The sequence below is a fragment of the Nematolebias whitei genome, chromosome 12 (assembly GCF_014905685.2).
Source record: "Nematolebias whitei isolate Nwh7 chromosome 12, NemWhi1, whole genome shotgun sequence".
NCBI classification, from domain to species: Eukaryota; Metazoa; Chordata; class Actinopteri; order Cyprinodontiformes; family Rivulidae; genus Nematolebias; species Nematolebias whitei.
The window spans coordinates 20,756,381-20,775,223 of NC_056509.1; the positions used below are offsets into that span (position 1 = coordinate 20,756,381).

The 18,843-nt window shown below is 42.7% G+C and overlaps 1 protein-coding gene across 1 annotated transcript in view; it reads left to right on the forward strand.

Annotated features, from left to right (window-relative positions):
- Positions 1-1,831: 1,831 nt before the first annotated feature.
- LOC119418448 (forkhead box protein N3) overlaps positions 1,832-18,843 on the forward strand; it is a 203,843-nt gene continuing 186,831 nt past the window's right edge. The window contains exon 1 of the mRNA XM_037685733.1: positions 1,832-2,280. The gene's annotated coding sequence lies outside the window, so the exon portion shown is untranslated. The remainder of the gene's footprint in view (positions 2,281-18,843) is intronic.

The window sequence follows — 18,843 nt, forward strand, 5'->3', positions numbered from 1 at the left end:
GGTCAAAGAAAATTAACGTCTCACGTTACATTTTTAATTATTCAATGCACGATATTATCCAGTCCAGAAAAATGAAAGAATCCGTTTAATCTATGAATATATACAGCATATGTTCATCTACACATGCACGGAGAGAACATGCAAACTCCACCCAGAAAGGCCCCCGGACCGGGGTTTGAACCAGGGACCTGCTCGCTGAGAGGCAGCAGCTCTACCAGTTGCGCCACCGTGCTGCCCCTGGAAGTCTGTTGTGCTAATTAATGTTTGCCTTTTATGCTAAGGCATTGTTTACCCATCCATCCATCCATCCATTTTCTTTACCCGCTTATTCCATTTTGGGTCACGGGGGTCGCTGGTGCCCATGTCCAGCAATCACTGTGCGAGGGGCGGGGTACACCCTGGACAGGTCGCAAGTCTATCACAGGGCCACATAGAGACAAACGAGACAAAAAAACCATTCACTCTCTCACTCACACCTAAGGACAATTTAGAGTTACCAATCAGCCTAACATGCATGTTTTTGGACTGTGGGAGGAAACCGGAGTAACCGGAGAAAACCCACGCATGCACGGAGAGAACATGCAAACTCCACCCAGAAAGGCCCCTGGACCGGGATTTGAACCAGGGACCTGCTCGCTGAGAGGCAGCAGCTCTACCAGTTGCGCCAACGTGCTGCCTGCATTGTTTACCCTACTAGTTAAAATAGTAAGTTACTTTTGGCTGCTCCTTTCATCAGGGGTTGCCACGGACAGCGAACTCGCACGAAAGATTTGGCATTTTGTCATATGTCGGATAGGCCTGTCATGATAACATTTTACTGGGCGATTAATTGTCTCTGAATTTATTGCGATAAACGATAATATTGTTTGAAATTTGGCAATTATTAGTAGTTATTGTCAAATTTAAGTAGAAATGTTATTAATTTTATTTTGTGTATAGTACCTTTTTTGACCACCCGATGGCAGTATAAGACTGTTTGAACCGAAGGATGGATAGTGAGGGAACAAGCAGTGTGTCTCTTTAAGTAAAATGGGAGGGAGGTCCCTTGATGTGACATGGGCTGTCTTGCCTTCTTTTTTTCCTGATCTCAAAATGACGGCTGCTCGGTGTGGTTTGAGCTCTTTAGCGTAGCATTTCTCACACAAAGCTTCTAATAAAATATATTTTTTAAAATCAGTAAACAAGTTCTCAGCTTCTTTTTGCAGAGAAAAACTTTTTACACAAAGGCACGGGTTTTAACTGTGAATTTTGGAGCTTCGACAAGACGGAGGTTTTTTTCTCAAGGTAGGCCTGTTAGATTAGCTCGTAGCTTAGCTTCTCAGCTTAGTTTTAACGATCCAAAAACGCGATTTTGGACGATTAAAACAGATTTTAGAGAGAAAAGAGAAATGGAGGGGTCAGTGAAGAGCACCGGAGTTGAGCTTTTTATCATCCAGTGTCTTCAGTAGAAAGAGAGACACGAAGAAACCATAAAGCCAATAAATGAAAATCAAGTCACTAATTTTCATTTATGCGATTAATTGATTTAATGTTTATTGCGACAGGCCTAATGCTGGATGCCCTTCCTGACGCAACCTGGGCTCGAACCTGCAACCTCAGGATTACAAGACCCCCAAATGCTGTACTGTATTTAATAAAATAAGCTACAATTTTGATTTGTATTAATGTTAATATTACAAGCTTTGTTAGTACAATTCAATTATAGTCAAGGAAATGAAAAGGTTGAGTGAACCGTCCTGTCACGTTTATAGACGATCTTTGGCTTCATCTTCAATGTGGCATTCTTTCAGTGAACACGACTCTCTTTAGGACCCGGGGCGGCCGCCGGGGGAAGTCCTTTGCCGCTGGCGGGGCAAGACATGCAGTCAGAGGCAGAGCCCAGAAACACGTCCACGCACACACACATGCACACGCTCACACACACTCACACGAGCTCTTCTCCGTCAGAGGAGAGAGCGCAGAGAGGGATAAACGGAGGGAGACCAGAGGAACGCGGCTGCGACTCGTGCGAGCGTGTATGCGTGTGCGCGCGCGCTCGTTCGCTTGGTGCTAGTAGAAACGACTGGCGGGGCGGAATAATGGAGGGGCTCGGGAAGAACGCCGCAAAAAAGTGACCTAGAACGGAAACCAAGCGACAGAGAGAGGACACGAGACGCGTGGAGAGGTCGCGAGGAAGGGACGAAGGAGAGGAAGAGTGTGGACAACAAGGAGAGGAAGAGTGGAGGAGAAGAAAGAGAAGAAGAAGGAGCTTCATCTGGAACTCAGAGCAGGATCCTAAAGGTGAGTCCACGGAGTGAGTGTGTGTGTGTGTGTGAGCTGCGTGGATTTAAAGGGAAATGTGAAGGTGCGTGTGTGTCACTGTACACTGAGGTGTGCGTGTGAGGACAGAGGTTGATTTTTCAGAGGTATAAAAGTGCACAAAGTGAGCAGAAGTGACCACTGTAAACTGGAGTGAAGGGATCAAAAGGAGTGGCTACTTTTTTTTAGGGAACAGCCTGATCCAATTCCATTACACACGCACACGCACACACACACACACACACACACACACACACACACACCTCCCATATGCTACTTTAAATTGAGCAAAAGAAAAACAGGAGGTGGGGGGAGAAGTCTTCCTTTTAAAGAAGTCAGAGTCCACTTTCACCCCTACCTCCACCACCACACTGGTGTGTGTGTGTGTGTGTGTGTGTGTGTGTGTGTGTGTGTGTGTGTGTGTGTGAGTGTGTGTGAGTGTGTGAGTGTGTGTGTGCACATAAGTGTGTGTTCAGGAGTTGTGTTTTTAACACGTCTTTGCTTAATGTTGCAAAAACAACACTGAATAAATTTTCTGTTTTCCCAAAGCTTTAAACAGGCTGGATAAGTAGTAGCAGCTTCCATATGTGAGTGTGTGTGTGTGAGTGTGTGTGCGTGTGTGTGTGTGTGTGTGTGCGTGTGTGTGTGTCATATACAGCAAACAGGTTGAGGGAGGCAGATCTGATCAGAGGCACAGCAACAGAGGAGAGAGCGTGGCACAGGCTGAGCAGCAGCACATTGGATTACACACACACACACACACACACACAGTCACCAGAAGAACAGCTGGCAGAAATGTGTGTGTGTGTGTGTGTGCGTGTGTGTGTGTGCGTGCGCAATGGGAGCCTTTCACTTAATGCATTCGTCTGCTGTCGCACGTGCAGGACTGTTTGCTCTTATATTGTCTTCCTCTGCTGTGTGTGTGTGTGTGTGCATCCCTCTGAGTCTGTGCAAACATGCACGAGTGTGTTGAGTCGTCTCCTGAGACAGACAGACAGACAGACAGACAGACAGACAGACAGACGGACGGACGGTGCGTGTCTACCTCTGGTCTGCATACCAGAGGGTGGAGGGGCAGAGTCAGGTGACCAGCGACGAGGCAGATTAATCCAGAGGCGAGGGATGAAACGCAGATCGGGGATGCAAGGAAGGAAGGGATGATGGAGGTTTTAGGACAACGGGAGGAAGAGGAGGAGGCGGCGGGAGAGAAGTGAGAAGCAAAAGCAGAGGAGAGCCGTGGAGTTGAAGAGGCGGAGGACGCTGACACGCTCTCTCCAGGAGTGCTCAGAGTGCTGCTCATTCATAATTCACCTCTATGGCAAACGCTCATTCACATATTGACCCCCCGTGGCTGCGCTCAATGGATTCCTCGCCCCTCCACCTCTCGCTTGTCTCTCAATGGACACCCACCCCGTGGCGCGACACCCCCTTGTCAGCCGACCCATTTCTTTCCCACTTTGCCAGACGGTTGACGCTCTCGCAGGAGAACCTCCACTTGTTTAATGTTTTTCTGTCTGTCACGGTCCTGACACTGGTGGGCTGTGCAGCCAGAGGCTCTGATGGGAAATTGAATTGTGTAAATTGAATATTGAATTGGGACTCCACCCTACACAGATAATTGGTATGGACGGATCAGTGGGTCGGTGCTCGCAGTGCTACAGTTTGACTCATTCCCTGAACTCAGCTAAAAGAGTCCAAACCGGATCCATGCTCGTGTGTGAACAAACTGTTTTACATACAGACATTTTGCTTTATTCAGCATAAATACTCCAAAAGAAAAAAGTGTTTTAATATTTCTGAGCACATTAGCATCATGGCCTGGAGCTACGTACACACACTGCTGAGCCTTGGTCAGTGGTGGCAGAGAGCCATATGGCGGAGTGCGTCTAAATTGCAACGTCAGGCAAAAGTATCGAGCCGAGGCTGTGGTACATTTAGTTCTGAAAGGTAAACCCTACAGTAAACATTACCTTATCAGCAGAAGTGATAAAAATATCCTGACCTCCGAAGTTTTAGAGGTATGATAGAGTGTATTTACTCAGAGAAAAGAGGACACTGCGTGGCGTACTCGCAGGGGAAACAGCGTTTGCTCATAATAATTTCAGTTTTCACTCAGGAGCAGGTGGGCAGGGCGTCATTTGTATGTGTATTTGAAAAAGAGCGTGACTGTATTTGTGTTGGCAATGTACACTTTTCTTTAAATAAAGTGAAACATCCACATACATCATTTCCTTTATTCAGCAAGAGAAGTACATTTTTGCTTGTCTTGTGCTTTAGTCTTGAACAGTTGTATTAATGTACCTTTGCATACCTCATCATTTCATCCTTGACTCCACAAAGTATTTTTTGCCTTATAGAGTGTATTCTTGTATTCTTTGCAAAGGTCAAGGTATGGTTTGGGCTAGAGGTCAGAGGTTAAGGGTAGTGTTTTTTGAGATTATATCTGCCCTTGACAGATGGACATCAAAGGTTAGGATTAGGGGTTAGGTTAGGACAGGGCTAGAGACTATTGTAAACATCAACCTACTTAATTTAGAGAAGGGAGTAATAATAAAACACCAGTAGATGAAACCATCAATGTTGGGGAAACTGCCAAGGTTGGTCCCACGGCAAGTAAGTAAAGTAAAGCAGACCAAGGTGGGTGCAAAGTGAGCAAAACTTAGTAGCTCAATGGGCTGCGATTGTTGGTCACTAGTTGGAGATACAAATTTGTGAGAAACTACATACATTTTCACATGGAATCACACTAAAATACATTTTTGCATGAACGTCTGGAAAAATTAGGGTCAGATATTGATGGGACATTACATACACATCAATAAAAAGGTACAGTTGTCCCTCGCTATATCGCGGGTAACTTCTTGCGGCTTCACTGTATCGCAGGTTTTTTAAACCCGTTTTTTTTACCCAGTTTTTTAAACCTGTTTTTTTATATTGTGTGTACTGTACATGTTGTGCAGTACTGTACATTCTTATCATCATGGCCATCGCCAAAGTGTCTGAGCATACGAAGTGTTTAGAAGAGAGTGGGAAAGATTAATAAGAGAGTGGGAAAAGTTTGTAGGAGTGTGGGAAGGGTTTATAAAACCTATATAAATAATACAATAAATATAAAGCCGCTACTTCGTGGATTTTCATCTACCGCGGGAGTCTCTGGAACATATCCCCCATGATAGATGCGAGATCAATGGCTGGCTATAGTTATAGAAACTAAATTGGGAAGGGTTTAAGATGGGTTCCAGAGATCTTGCGATTATTAGTTAGACAAAGCTTCTTGTGTGGATTTTTTCAGAATATGATTAATGATCCTGTGAAATGAAACAAATACCCTGGAACCCACCTGAGGAAATGGAGAGCGTTTGCAAACATTTTGGAAATCCAAAGTTTTGGTAGTTTTCAAAACTAATTGAGGCCAAATAGTGGCCTCAATTGCACTACCAAAAAAAAAAATCGTGCTCAGCAGATTTTTTCATGTCATGGTAAAAAGATTGCATAATACAAAAACAACATATGATGCATGTGACAAAAACTGTTTATCACAAACAGTAACAGTTCATTGTAAATAAAAACAATTCATTTCGATGCATGTGGTGTAGCTAAAACCAGCAAAACAGAACAAGTTACACCACAGTTAGCTGATGCTTTGAAGACTGAAGACTTTTGCCCGTATTTCATTCTTCTTAAAGTCCGTGTAATTTTCTGACCGTAGATTTGTTTGTTGTAATGGACTTGCGAGCAGTCCAACATGTACGCCGCTTGTCGCGTTACGATTGCTCGAGATAGGCACCAGTTCCCCCAAGAACCAGCAAGGAACAGCAGGTAAAGAAAACACATGGATAGGTTTGTTTGTGCGTTGTAAACAGTGTCCGTGTCGGTCATCGATTGTGTGTTTACCTTACAAATAAAGACCTTTTGTATAGACGGTGGTTTCCAAACTTTTTGTCTTCCATACCACAAAATAACAATAGCAGAGACTTACACTTAAACCGCTGCTGGCTGAAGTAAACCAACACTGCTAAAAGGCCGTTTCAACAAATAAAAAGCTATAACACATACAGGCTCATCCATTGTTCCGTCTTCATCCATCTATGACTACTAGTGTTTGATTTCTAGAGATTATTTCATGACCTTCTCTTAATGTTTCAGGACCAACACCAGATTTGGGAACTAAGCAGTAATATAAAGTTGGTCAGCCTCCACTCATTCTGGTACTGTTGTGGTAGTGGTTCAGACCCACTCTGATGTGTACTCTGACATTATTGTGAATATTTTGCCTTGACCATTTGTTGGACCTTTGGCACAACCTCAGACAACCAATACTGGGCCACTGGGGACTGCTCAGTGGGGTGATGGGTGGCACTGGTATCTTAAAGCAAGAAGTTCTCAAGTTTAAATCTCAGCTGGAGTCTTTTTCAGTGGAGTTGTCATGTTCTTCCAATGCACATGTGGATTTTCACAGTCTAAAACATGCACATTAGGATAATTTACTGTAAGAGTGGGGGTGTGCATGAGAATGGTTGTCTTTTGTTGACCTTGCTATGAACTGGCCACTTCTCCTGAGTGTATTGTTGAAATTGACTCCCGCCGTGCTTTACAGCAGCTTGAAAATGAGGTTTTGTTTGGTACAGAGTAAAGTTCCACAAAGAGACATCTAATGTTTAAAGTGCAGTATGAGAGTGGTCCTTCATCCAGAGCCTAAAGCCTGTCCTTAAACCGCCACTTCCTGCAATGTGGATTTAATTACCACTGAAAATCATTGCGGAGGTCTTTATAAACTGACCACTGGTCAGCCATCTTTTTAAGTGTAGTGTATGTTTATGAATTGCAACAAATTATTAGCATTCAGTGGAAACATTCAGGGAATCCTTAAGTCTTTGGCATGCAGAAAGCTGTTGTTTCAAAAGAGCCATAAATGCCGAACATCATATGGGATTTTATAGTAACTTAACAGCAAAGCACTAAGTTAGTCACTCTAATCTCATAATTTATGAAGTTTTACACCTCCTCACAGCCATATAACTATTTGCTTTGTGAGTGAGCTGAAAGTTAATTCTTGTTAGTACACAGCTCCTGGCTTGTACATGACAAAAAAGTAGAGAAAGTTTAGAATCAGCCAGAGGAAGGAGGTCAGGACAGAAACTATAAAAAGGAAGGTTAGATTGTAGTTTTACTGTAATCGAGGTGGGAGTACTGAAGGTGTCTTCTATTGCAGCTACAGAGGACAACCTGTCTTCCAAATGATCTTGCCCTGGTTTGCACAAGTACCAAACTTCTGTCTGACTGGGAGAAGTCTGCAGCCTGTATGAGAATCTGTATGTAGCCTTGGTACTATGAGAGTGCAGTTCCAGACCCCAGGCTTTAAGATGCCTTCATGTTTCGATCAATAAACGTGTGCGTCAGCTTGGCTGTGCTGAATCTGTATTTGTTCCTAATGTTGGATCACAAGTTCAAGCAACTTTATTGTGTTTTCAGTAAAGTAAAACTTGGTTTCCAAAAGTATTTGATCTCATGGTTGTGCTCACTTTTTATATAATTGTGTGTAGCAGTGACCTACATTATAAAACTTGTGAGAACGATGCAAAATACATTGTAATGTTTACTAAAATTCACTGCTCATCTATGTTTGCTCTATTTAATCAGCCACTTGTTCTGTGTTTGTTACGCTAAGCAGGAATGTAGAAATACTACCTGGAACATTTTTGTTTTTGTTGCAAATTATTTGAGTCAAACACAAGTTGTAGTGTTTACAGCTTGAACTAGAAATTCTTGAAACTTCTTGTGAGCTGTCTAGACCTCAAATGACTCTGTGTGGTTCAGGTTCAGGTTTGGTTTATTTGTCATATGCAAAATCAACACAAGGTCAACAATGCAATGAAATGCTAAGGACGAGAAGAATCTTCTCGACTCGCCCCCACCCCCCCCCCCCCCCCCCTCAACAACAAAAAAAAAAAAAAAAAAAAAAAAAAAAAAGCAAAGACAAAAAAAAATTTCCCCCCCCCCCCCCCCCCCCCCCCCCAACCAAAAAAATAAACAAAAAAAAAACAGCAACAAAAAATACCAAAGCATGCAACAAAAATACAAAAACAAGGCACCAAAGTTAAAAAGAAAACATCTACAGTAGCATGGTCCTACTGGCTGAGTGGTTCTGTTGGTAGTGAGGTTCTCTTAACAACATGGTCTCATCAACAGCATAGTACAGAGAACAAGTGTGGTTCAGTTAGCGGCGTGGTCTTGTTAGCAGGTCCCGTCATCAGCTTGATGGTAAAAACGACCACAGCAGCTGCCCTCCCAGACTGCCCTCCAGAACAGGGTCTGGCAGACTGAGAACATCCCAGGTTTCCATCAGAACCGAACGGACCCGCAGAGTTTGGTCCGTGCAGGCAGACGGAGGATGATAGAGACAGCCACCATGACAGGCCGGAGCCTAAGCCCGAGGCAGGAAGGACTGAACCACGATGGCAGGATGGCACGATGACAAGGCAGCGACACAGAAAACTCCATGAGTGTGTTGTGGTCATACCCGTACCGTGTGTGTACAGTGTAGGCACAAAAAAGTTAAAACAAAAGCAACAGGAGCAACAAAAAAAAAGAGTCGAAGTGGAGCTATCATTCTGTGGCACACGTGACGTCAAAGAGTCAGAAATGAAATATGGATTGAAATCATTGAGGTTAATGTCTAGCAGCACCTACAGGTGTCTTATTTTTCTGAGTTATGAATTGCAAACATTAACCCATGGTGACACACACCTTTAAGGTCTCTGTGCAGTACAATTTCTTCACTTCTCACTTTCTCTTCTGTCACCATGATCATCCAAACCAGGTGTGAGTATCAAGGCCAACGAGAGTCCAGTGGATTGAGACCAGTGGCCAGCCGATCCTGAGACTGTTGACTACTCAAGTTCAAGAATCTATTCAAGACTCTTGTAAATGAGTCCTCGAGGTTCAATGGGATTTACCTGTCTAAATAAAGGTTGATTGATATTATCCCAAGGGGCAGTTTGTTTCACAGTCAGTACTAGGCACACAAAACATAGAGAAGACATTAAGACATTAAAATAACAGTACTGACATCATCACTGTTTGAGAAGCCTGATCACTACAGGGTTGAATGAGTTTTCCAGTCTGTTCATCCTACATCTGGGCATCAGATACCTGCATCCAGATGAAAGCAACCTGAACTCACCATGGAGTGGTGATCGGGATCTGCCAGAATCAGCCCTGCTTTGTTCACTGACCTTGCCTTGTGTAGGTCAGTGAGGTTCTGTAGGGCTATGCCAACTGACCCTCAGGGGTCAGTTTGACCCAAGGACAGCAGGATGGTTAAATAAAGAGGGCATCATAGAAGTGCGCTGTTCCTCTCTATCCCCCAGGTTTTAATTGTCTTCAGTTGTCCTCCTGGCACCCATTTTCCTCAGATCTGACCGCTCCTGCACGGTTAACTTCCCTCTACCTCGTCATGCTGAGCTACTGCTGGTTGCATTCTCGCGCAGTAGCACACACACAAGCCAAAAAAAGCCCTTAGTGGCACATGCACAGTTGCGTGCATCATCATACATAGAAAGATGTCAGCGGGTGTAAAAATAGCGCTTGTAAATAGAGGGAAAAGTGCTTAATATGTGCAGAGAACGAGGGGTGGGGTGATGTCATGTTTGGTCTAGATCCATGTCTGATGGATTGGAGGGCAGCTGTAGCGATCATCAGCCAGCTTCAGCTCGGCTATCTGCCGACGCTTTAAAAGGAGCACAGTTCAAGGAGCTGCAGCTTCAGGAGCGTGTGCGTTTGAGAGAGAGAGGCTCCGTCTGGGTGTTTGTGTGTCTTCAGCAGTGGAGGCATGCACGCAGTGACGCTGTTCTGGTTGCCGAGCAACACAGGAACGTGGGTGGAAGGATTTCCTGTCCTTAGGATGCTTGTTTTGAAGTGAGGAGGGGGTGGCGCGGAGAGCGAGTGTGTATGTGACGCTACGTGTACGTGTCTACGTGTGTAGATTTCAGCTAAATCTGCTCGAGTGCTTTTTAATGCACTCTCTGCCCCCAAGTAAAAGTGCTAAAGTTGTCAAAGACACACGCCGTGTGTACACATGGGGGTAAAGGCAGAAACAGGCCCTTTGTAGTCCTCTGAGTTAGAGCTGAGTTGTGTAACTCGTGTAGCCAGGTCTGTTCAAAGCAATCTGCCTTCCTCCTTAACCCATTTAGCATCTCAAGACTTCCTCTTATGATGTCATCAGAGAGCTACATCTTTTGTCTCCTATCGTACACAAGATTGCCAGTGTGTGTTTGTGCCTTTCCTGGAATCGCAGAACCACAGCATGCCTGTTCTGCAGGCGTTGGACCTGGCGATTATGTAATTGACATTGAGTGAATGGAATGACGTCAGCTTGGCTCTTGCTGACTCTCCAGTCTCTGTGGCTGGCTACAGTGATGTCACGAGTGGATGCAACCATACACAGTTTCCATTTGTGTGCTGGCATGCATAATCATATGTAGAAACAAAAATGACCCCAGGAAGCACGCAAAGGTAATTAAAGGCTCACTGAACAGTTTTGCCAAATGGCAGCAAAGATCGTCTCAAACGTGAGCTTTCTGAAATGGAGCGAGCGTCACGGGACCAAAAGAGCAACATAAAGATTCGAAACCTATTTTTTCATACCTCTAAGCAATTATTTCTAAACTTCTTATACAGTAATGGAAACGAAAGTCCACACTTTTTAATTTTAAGGTTTTCCAGATCAGGACTTATTAAAAATGGTCTGATCTTTACCAGAGTCTAAAATTATTCAGTTATTTAAGTTTACAAAAATACACAACAGATTTCACCGTTTTATTATCCATTGTTATGTCATAATTTATTAAACAAAGGTGTGTGACGATTAAGAACACCTGAGCAAGAACTGTCAGTTTTTCAATGACTGTCAGTCAGCATGGTTGTGGATGAATGTAGCCCCACTCTTTCCAACATTGCTTCAGTTCATCGAGGTTTGCAGACATTCATTTCTGCACAGCTTTCCTAAAGTCCTTCTAGCATTTCAATCAGGTTGAGGTCTGGACTTTGACAGGACCAGTGTAACACCTTGATTATTTAGTAGTTGTTGTTTTAAACCATTCTTTTGTAGATTTGCTCTTGTGTTTGGGATCATTGTCCTGTTATGTCATGACCCAGTTTGGTCCAAGCGTCAGCTCTCAGACAGATGGTCTCACATTTGACTCCAGATTACTTTTTTCTACAGAAGAGTTCATGTTAACTTATGGATGACAAGGTGGACAGGTCCTGTGGCTGCAAAATGAGCACTAATGATCATTGTGTCCTGATGCATGCTCGATAATCCAGGTAGAACAATCTCAAAAGGTTGTCAGGTCCTCTGGACGGATTCTTCTTTGTTGAAATGTTTCGTCTTTTATCCAAAATACATCGTCAGTCTGAGGCCCTGCCAACCAACTCACTCTTATAAAAAGCACCTTATCAAAGTGGATCAACCAGTTTGCTGCTGGCAGCCAGAACTAGCTATTCACATATAAAAGGAGGACCATCAGCCTAACATTTGGTCATTAGTGCCCCGATGCCACTTGCTATTCACAGAGGGCTGAGGGATACTTGCAATAACAGCATTGTAAGAGGGGGACAGTTGAACACTGAGTCCTCCACTCCTGTTTAATGATGGATGTGTTCTCTTCACAAACATGGCCTCCTTTACTCTTCTCTCAAATCAGCATTCTTCTCAGAAAGTTGGTTTGAGAGAGGAGTAAAGAGTAAAAGGAGTAAGGAGTAAAATATGTTAAACATGGACGAGGGGTATCCCTGTTCCACTATTACTCTCGTACAATGCTGCATCACTCAGATCCATGTGAATAGCAAGCGGCATCAGGGCACTAATGACCAAATGTTAGGCTGATGGTCCTACTTTTATACGTGAATAGGTAGTTCTGACTGCCAGCAGCAAACTGGTTGATCCACTTTAATAATGTGCTTTTTATAAGAGTGAGTTGGTTGGCAGGGCCTCAGACTGACGACGTATTTTGGATAAAAGATGGAACATTTCAACAAAGAAGACTTACTTCTTACTTCTAACCTACAAAGCTCTCAACAATCTAGCTCCATCTTATATTCCAGATCTTATTGTTCCATTTTTTCCTAAAGAGCACATCACTCTCACTGCAGGCTTACTTGTGGTTCCTAGAGTTTCCAAAAGCAGAATGGGAGGAAGATCTTTCAGTCATCAAGCTCCTCTCTTGTGGAACCAACTTCGAGTTTCTGTCTATAAGGCTGACACATTGTCCAGTTTTAAGACTTTACTTTTTTATAAATCCTATAGTTACGGTTGGCTTGTTATGCTGCTATAGGCTTAGACTACCAGAGGACAAATTGACCTCATTTCTTTAGATGAATTACTAAAATTGAATAGTTTTCATTTGATACTATTTCTATCTTAACATGTGATTCTTGACCTGCCATTGTGTATCTGTTCCTCTCAAACCCAGCCGGTCGAAGCAGATGGCCACTTGTCCTGAACCTGGTTCTGCTAAAAGTTTCTTCCTCATGGGGGTTTTTCCTTTCCACTGTCTCCTTCATGCTTGCTCAAGATGAGAGTTCTGCGATGGAGTTAAACTCAAAGCAGTCTACTCCTCAGATAAATAATGTTAAATTATTATTTTGTGTATATGAATGTTTCTATTCAGTGCCCTGAGATGACTTCTGTTGTGACTTGGCGCTATATAAATAAAATGAAATGAATTGAATTAAGAATCTGTCCAGAGGACCTGACTCAACCTTGTTAGATTAGTGATAATCCTTCCACCGCTCTGCTTGACACTTTGTTTGAGGTGTTTGTGCTGATTTGCTTTTTGATTTTCACCAAATACTATACATTATGGTCAAACATCTCTACTCTGGTCTCGCCTGTCCAATGAACATAAAGGTGCTAAAGACTGAATGTTTACAGGTGCAAAAGACATTTAAACATGGCTTGGCAACACACCCACCCACACATTGTTGAAGGTTGTTAGGCGCTCTTGAGGGAGACTGTTTGAAATGGGTTTGCCACTGTCTCACAACTTGAAACTCCATCACCTTATTGCCCTGCTTCCATAACTGTCTGACCTTTGCTGATTCCCATCCCGAGACTCACAAACAATCACAGGCAGGTGGTAAATGAAATTGGAAGAGAGATGATGCCGGGCCATCTCCACAGATACTGTACGTGCCAGAGCTTATTTTAGCAAACGTAAACATTGCAGAGGAGAAGTGATTTAAGTGGTTCTTCAATGGCGCACAGAAATATCTGTTTTTAGCTTGTTGTTTGGGCTACGGTTTCTTAAACATGGAGGAAAAACTGCTCTATTTGTGTCTTGGGCTGAATTTACTGGTTATTTTGTTGTGGTTGAAGCTCTGAACATCTGCCATCTAACACTGGATGGAAGGACTGGGAGCTTTTAACAGACCTGAACACACACATACATCTTCCAACACACTTTGTATTTCTGCTGTCCTGCCTCTTTCTAACCTCAAACCTCAACCTCAAGGGAAAACACACTACGCGACAAGTTGAGAGTCCTGAGAAGCAAAGCACACACTCATTTAAGCGGATCAAACAACTCACGTGCATTCATACCAACACGTAAATATGCAGATTTTTACTAATAAACTGATTAGCACTAGCTCAGCCTCCGCTTAGGCCAAACCACAAACAGACATGGCACATTCCACTAACCAAACAACAGCTTAACACAAAACAAGGCTGTTTGATGCCTCTATACACACACTAATGTAGAATTTAACAAGCAGCATAAACCACAAATATTAATGTTAGGAATTAGCATTAGCTCGCGTTGATGTCCTTTGGAGTTCTTAGCTGAGTTAAAACTCCTGACATCAAATAAACTAAAAAACAGAAGTACTTTAAATATAATTTTTTACAAATACAATATTTACGCTGTATGCAGATGATGAGTAAGTTATGAATGGACAATTCTGATTCAATTTTATGTAAAAACGATGATTGAATTGAAACTCATGTGGCACTTTTAAAACATAAAAGACTGTGATTTACAATGATAGCATCTAAAAAAAATAAGGGATGTTAAAATGTAGGGTTGCACGATATTGGATTTTTGGCCGATATCTGATATGTTAAAACTTATTTGGTCGATAACCGATGCCGATATTTTATATATGTTCCTTTGTCAGAACCCTCTTATTATATATATATATATATATATATATTTAAAATTTATATATATAGCCCTCTTATTTAGTCTTATTTGCTACAAAAATTGTGCAACAGCTGTAAGAGCTGGTGACATATATTCAGTAACAGCCATATTATATGCATAGCACTTTAACTTATATTAAATAAAAAGTGTTAAATGTTATTTATTAGCATTAGTCACCTGTGATGCTGTCTCACTTGTGGAGGCTTGTTCCAGGTTCCTAGCTGCAGTGTGGGATCCTCTGCACTCCTGTGCATGAAGGACAGACTTTTAAGTTTTTGTCTATCCATTGTGCCGTAAGACTAATCATGCTAACGGGGCTAACACGGCGTCTAAATGTCTGTGGTAAAACTCACCCAACAAGTCGTGCTATCGGCTATTAGCTTCTCAATGACGTCGGAAATGACGGCTTGTAACTCGGGTAACGTTACGTCGGAAAAATATCTCGGACTGGGGACGATGTAGTGAGGCTCAATGTAGTCCTCAAATCTTTGGAATCCAACATCCTCACCAACGAAAAATAAAACTTCCACACCACCGACATTTTGAATATTCCTCTCTGCCGTGAGATCAGGTAGGCGCACGTGGTGTCATTGCTTTGTGCTGCCGCTGCAACATCATCACGTTGTGCTGCCGCTGCTGGCAAAAACAGCGCCTTTTATATCAGCGAGTTATTTTAATGGAATGGCCGATGTCCGATATTGAAATTTAACGCTAATATCGTCCGATACCATGCCCATAATATCGTGTGTCCCTAATAAAAAGGTAAATACTGAGCACGTCAAGAATTCACAAGTCGTGGTAGATATGTGAGATGTGCAACAAGAGTTAAAAAGCCTATATAAGAGTAAACTTTCTCAGCCTCAGTATGAACAGACAGAGCGGAACATGATTTATGCTCACTGCTGTTCGCTGTCAGATGAGATAAGCATTTTAATCCCAAACAATCGGTCGTCACAGCAACCTGGGTTTTAGCAATTTGTGATAGGCCTTCCTCTACATTCCTCTGCGTGGAGCAAGTCCAGAGTCAGAGCTCCAGAGGAGACCGAGGCAACCTATTTAAAGACGACAACCAAAATGGGTTCTGTTGGAGTTAGAGGAAATAATCCAGACACAATTGTTATGTTGCGTTACACCAGTCACGCACACACGCACACTTTTAAAGTTGTAGTAACTCAAACGACCCTAGAATGCAGTCCAGTAACAGTCTAATGAAGACAGCTGCAGTAATTATGTGCATATGCACAGACTCACATGTACACCCCCCACCACTACCACCACCACACACTTCTCCGACTGAAGAAGTCCTAGAGCCTTAGTCAGCGTCTGTGTCCATGCGTGGGCCTGTTCCCTGGCAGTGCAAGGGGAAAAAATACCTTCCCATATGATGTAAACACCAAAGTCCCTGTTTGTGTGTTCGAGCATGTGCCTGTTTGTGTGTGTGACTGGCATACTCCGAGATAGGATTCGCTCAGTGTGACAGTTTTCCAAATTATTCCACAACACAGTGCAGTTTCTTTTTAAAGATAAGTTCCTCTGCCATCTCCGCTTTGTTCCGCTGTGCGCGGTGGAAAGCGAAGACGGCGTTGTCAGAGGGGCTGACATGTGACATCACTGAATAAAAGAGGGCAGCCAGGTAAAATCGCACACCGCTGCTTTGAACGCAACTTGGTTGGCTGTTAATGTTTTAAACTTTGAGAATACCCATTATTCAGACTGATTAGTAATAGTCTTTGAATTTTCCCTTAGCGTCATTTTAGCTGTGAAGAGCAGGAAAACAATGCTGCCACATCAGATTATCTCTATAGCGTGCACTCATTGTGTGTCGTGGTTGCAGGGTGCGTTGCCATGGTTATCCTGAAAACTGACTAATAAGAAACTGGAAAATTTCTGAAGAAATTTGAAAAGGTGGTCACTTGTAGGTTTAAAGAGGGAATCCTGAACTCAGACAGTGGAAGTAGGCATGTTGCAATAAACATTAAATCAATTAATCGCATGATAAATAAAAATTATCGACCTCATTTTCATTTATCGGCTTTATTGTTTCTTCGTGTCTCTCTCTTTCTACTGAAGACACTGGATGACAAAAGTCTCAACTCGGGTGCTCTTCTCTGACCCCTCCCTTTCTCTTTTCTCTTTAAAATCTGTTTTAACGATCCAAAATCGTGTTTTTGGATCGTTAAAAGCAACTAAGCTGAGAAGCTAAGCTACGAGCTAAGCTAACAGGCCGACTTTGGAGAAAAAACCTCTGTCTTGTAGAAGCTCCAGAATTCATGGTTGAAACCCGTGCCTTTGTCTAAAAAGTTTTTCTCTGCAAAAAGAAGCTGAGAACTTGTTTACTGATTTTTTTATTAAAAGCTTTGTGTGAGAAATGCTATGCTAAAGAGCTCAAACCACACTGAGCGTCTGGCATTTTGAGAACCAAAGAGAGACAGCCCATGTCACGTCAAGGGGCCTCCCTCCCATTTTTCTGAAAGAGACAGACTCCATCACTATCCATCCTTCAATTCAAACAGTCTTATACTGTCATCCGGTGGTCTAAAAAAGACACTACACTCAAAACAAATTTAACATTTCTTCTTAAATTTGACAATAATTACTAATTAGTCAAATTTCAAACAATATTATCGTTTATCGCAATAATTTCTGAGACAATTAATCGCCCAGCAAAATTTGTTATCGTGACAGACCTAAGTGGAAGATGATGAGAGTTTGGATCTCTGGGAGGATTTGAGAGAAAACTATACGTATAGAGTACATGGGTGAAAGAAGTTTTTATGTACTAACAGAATAAGTAGTATCAATTATGGAAATAGAGTTTGCAAGCTTTGGAAAGATAAACTTAAAAGTAAGTGACACTTAGGTTGTAGATTCTGTGGTGTAAAATAATAAAAAAAAAAACTAAACCTTTACTATTGTGTGTAAAATCTGTTAAATACACCAAAACTACAGTTCAGTCTTGTAAAGTCCAACTTTCTGTGATCTGTTTAAATTTTAATTGATGTTTGTACAGTGATGTTTTAGAGCTCCATAGATTTGGTTCTAGGTTGTTTTGCCAAAATCCCGTTGTTGCATGAGGGAATTTTATTTATTTTACATTTCATCTGTGCTGCATGATGTAGTGTTACCAAAGATTGTTCTGCACTATTCCCATTTGACCTTCAAATTCTTATGTATTTTTCGTAGGATCTTCTCCAAAGTTGCAGAAGATTAGAATCAAATGACAGAAATGGAAGTCACTTTCTAGATTAGAGCTCCTTATTACGAATGCAATAAACATAAAAAAAAAAAAAACAATTAGAAAAGAACACAAATGCATGATCTTCTTTTTTCATGTTTGTTTTATTTGTGTTTTAAACGACCTTGAGCTTCTGTCTCTGCAGCCAGTAGCTGCAGACTTGCAAACCTAAAAGTTGCTAACCTGTGCTTTCAGCACTGAGCGCTAACGGTCGCGTGAGACTTTCTCGTGGTCTCTTATGAAGCGCCGGCTCACTCAACACATTTCTTTCTCACACAGTGGGATCCAGGTGCGAAACGACCAACATCTGTCGACATATTTATTAGAACCACATTCAGATGTGGTCGGAGCTCATGCTGGAAATTACATGCGTTTGTTGCTAGGCGACTTCGTCACAAAACCACCCGTGACCTTCCGACCCGACCAAGTTTGGCGTTACAGTCTCCCCCCCTCACACTCATTTGTGCGTACGTGTGTGTTATCTGAGACTGGTGCGACCGCTCGATGGCAACTGGGAGCAGCTGTGATTTCTCTGAGGCTCAGATGGGTGTGTGTGTGTGTGTTGCTTTGCACGAAGCCACCATCCCTGTTCGTCTGTGCACCCACAGCACTCTAATATAACACACAGACGCCTCCACGGTGTGTTCGACTCACTCATACAAAACGCCCATCTCTCTCACACACACACACTCAACCTCGTTGTCAAATTGCAGCCAAAAATAGAGAGCTGAGGGAGCGATGGAGAAGTCATTTCCCTGAAGATTCATTCATGTAAAATACGGGTATTCAAGCCGCCCTCCTCTTTGTTCAATAGTCTTATTCATCTCTCCTTTGACTGCTAAACCAAACATACCTCGTCGTCTTCTTCTTCCCGGGCGGAGAAAAAAAAAACACTTTTTGTGTGTGCAAACCTATGCACGTGTATTTTCATTCCTCTTCGCTATAAGAGGAATGTCCTTGGCCCATCTGACCTGCATGGTCCCACTGAGCCCCCCCAAACACCTGAGGCGGGCTCTGCTGCACGACTCGAGCCAATCAGGAGCTCTGATGGTAAATGACATCACTTAGTGGAGGATCTTTTGAGGCTGGCCCCCTCGAGGTGATTCG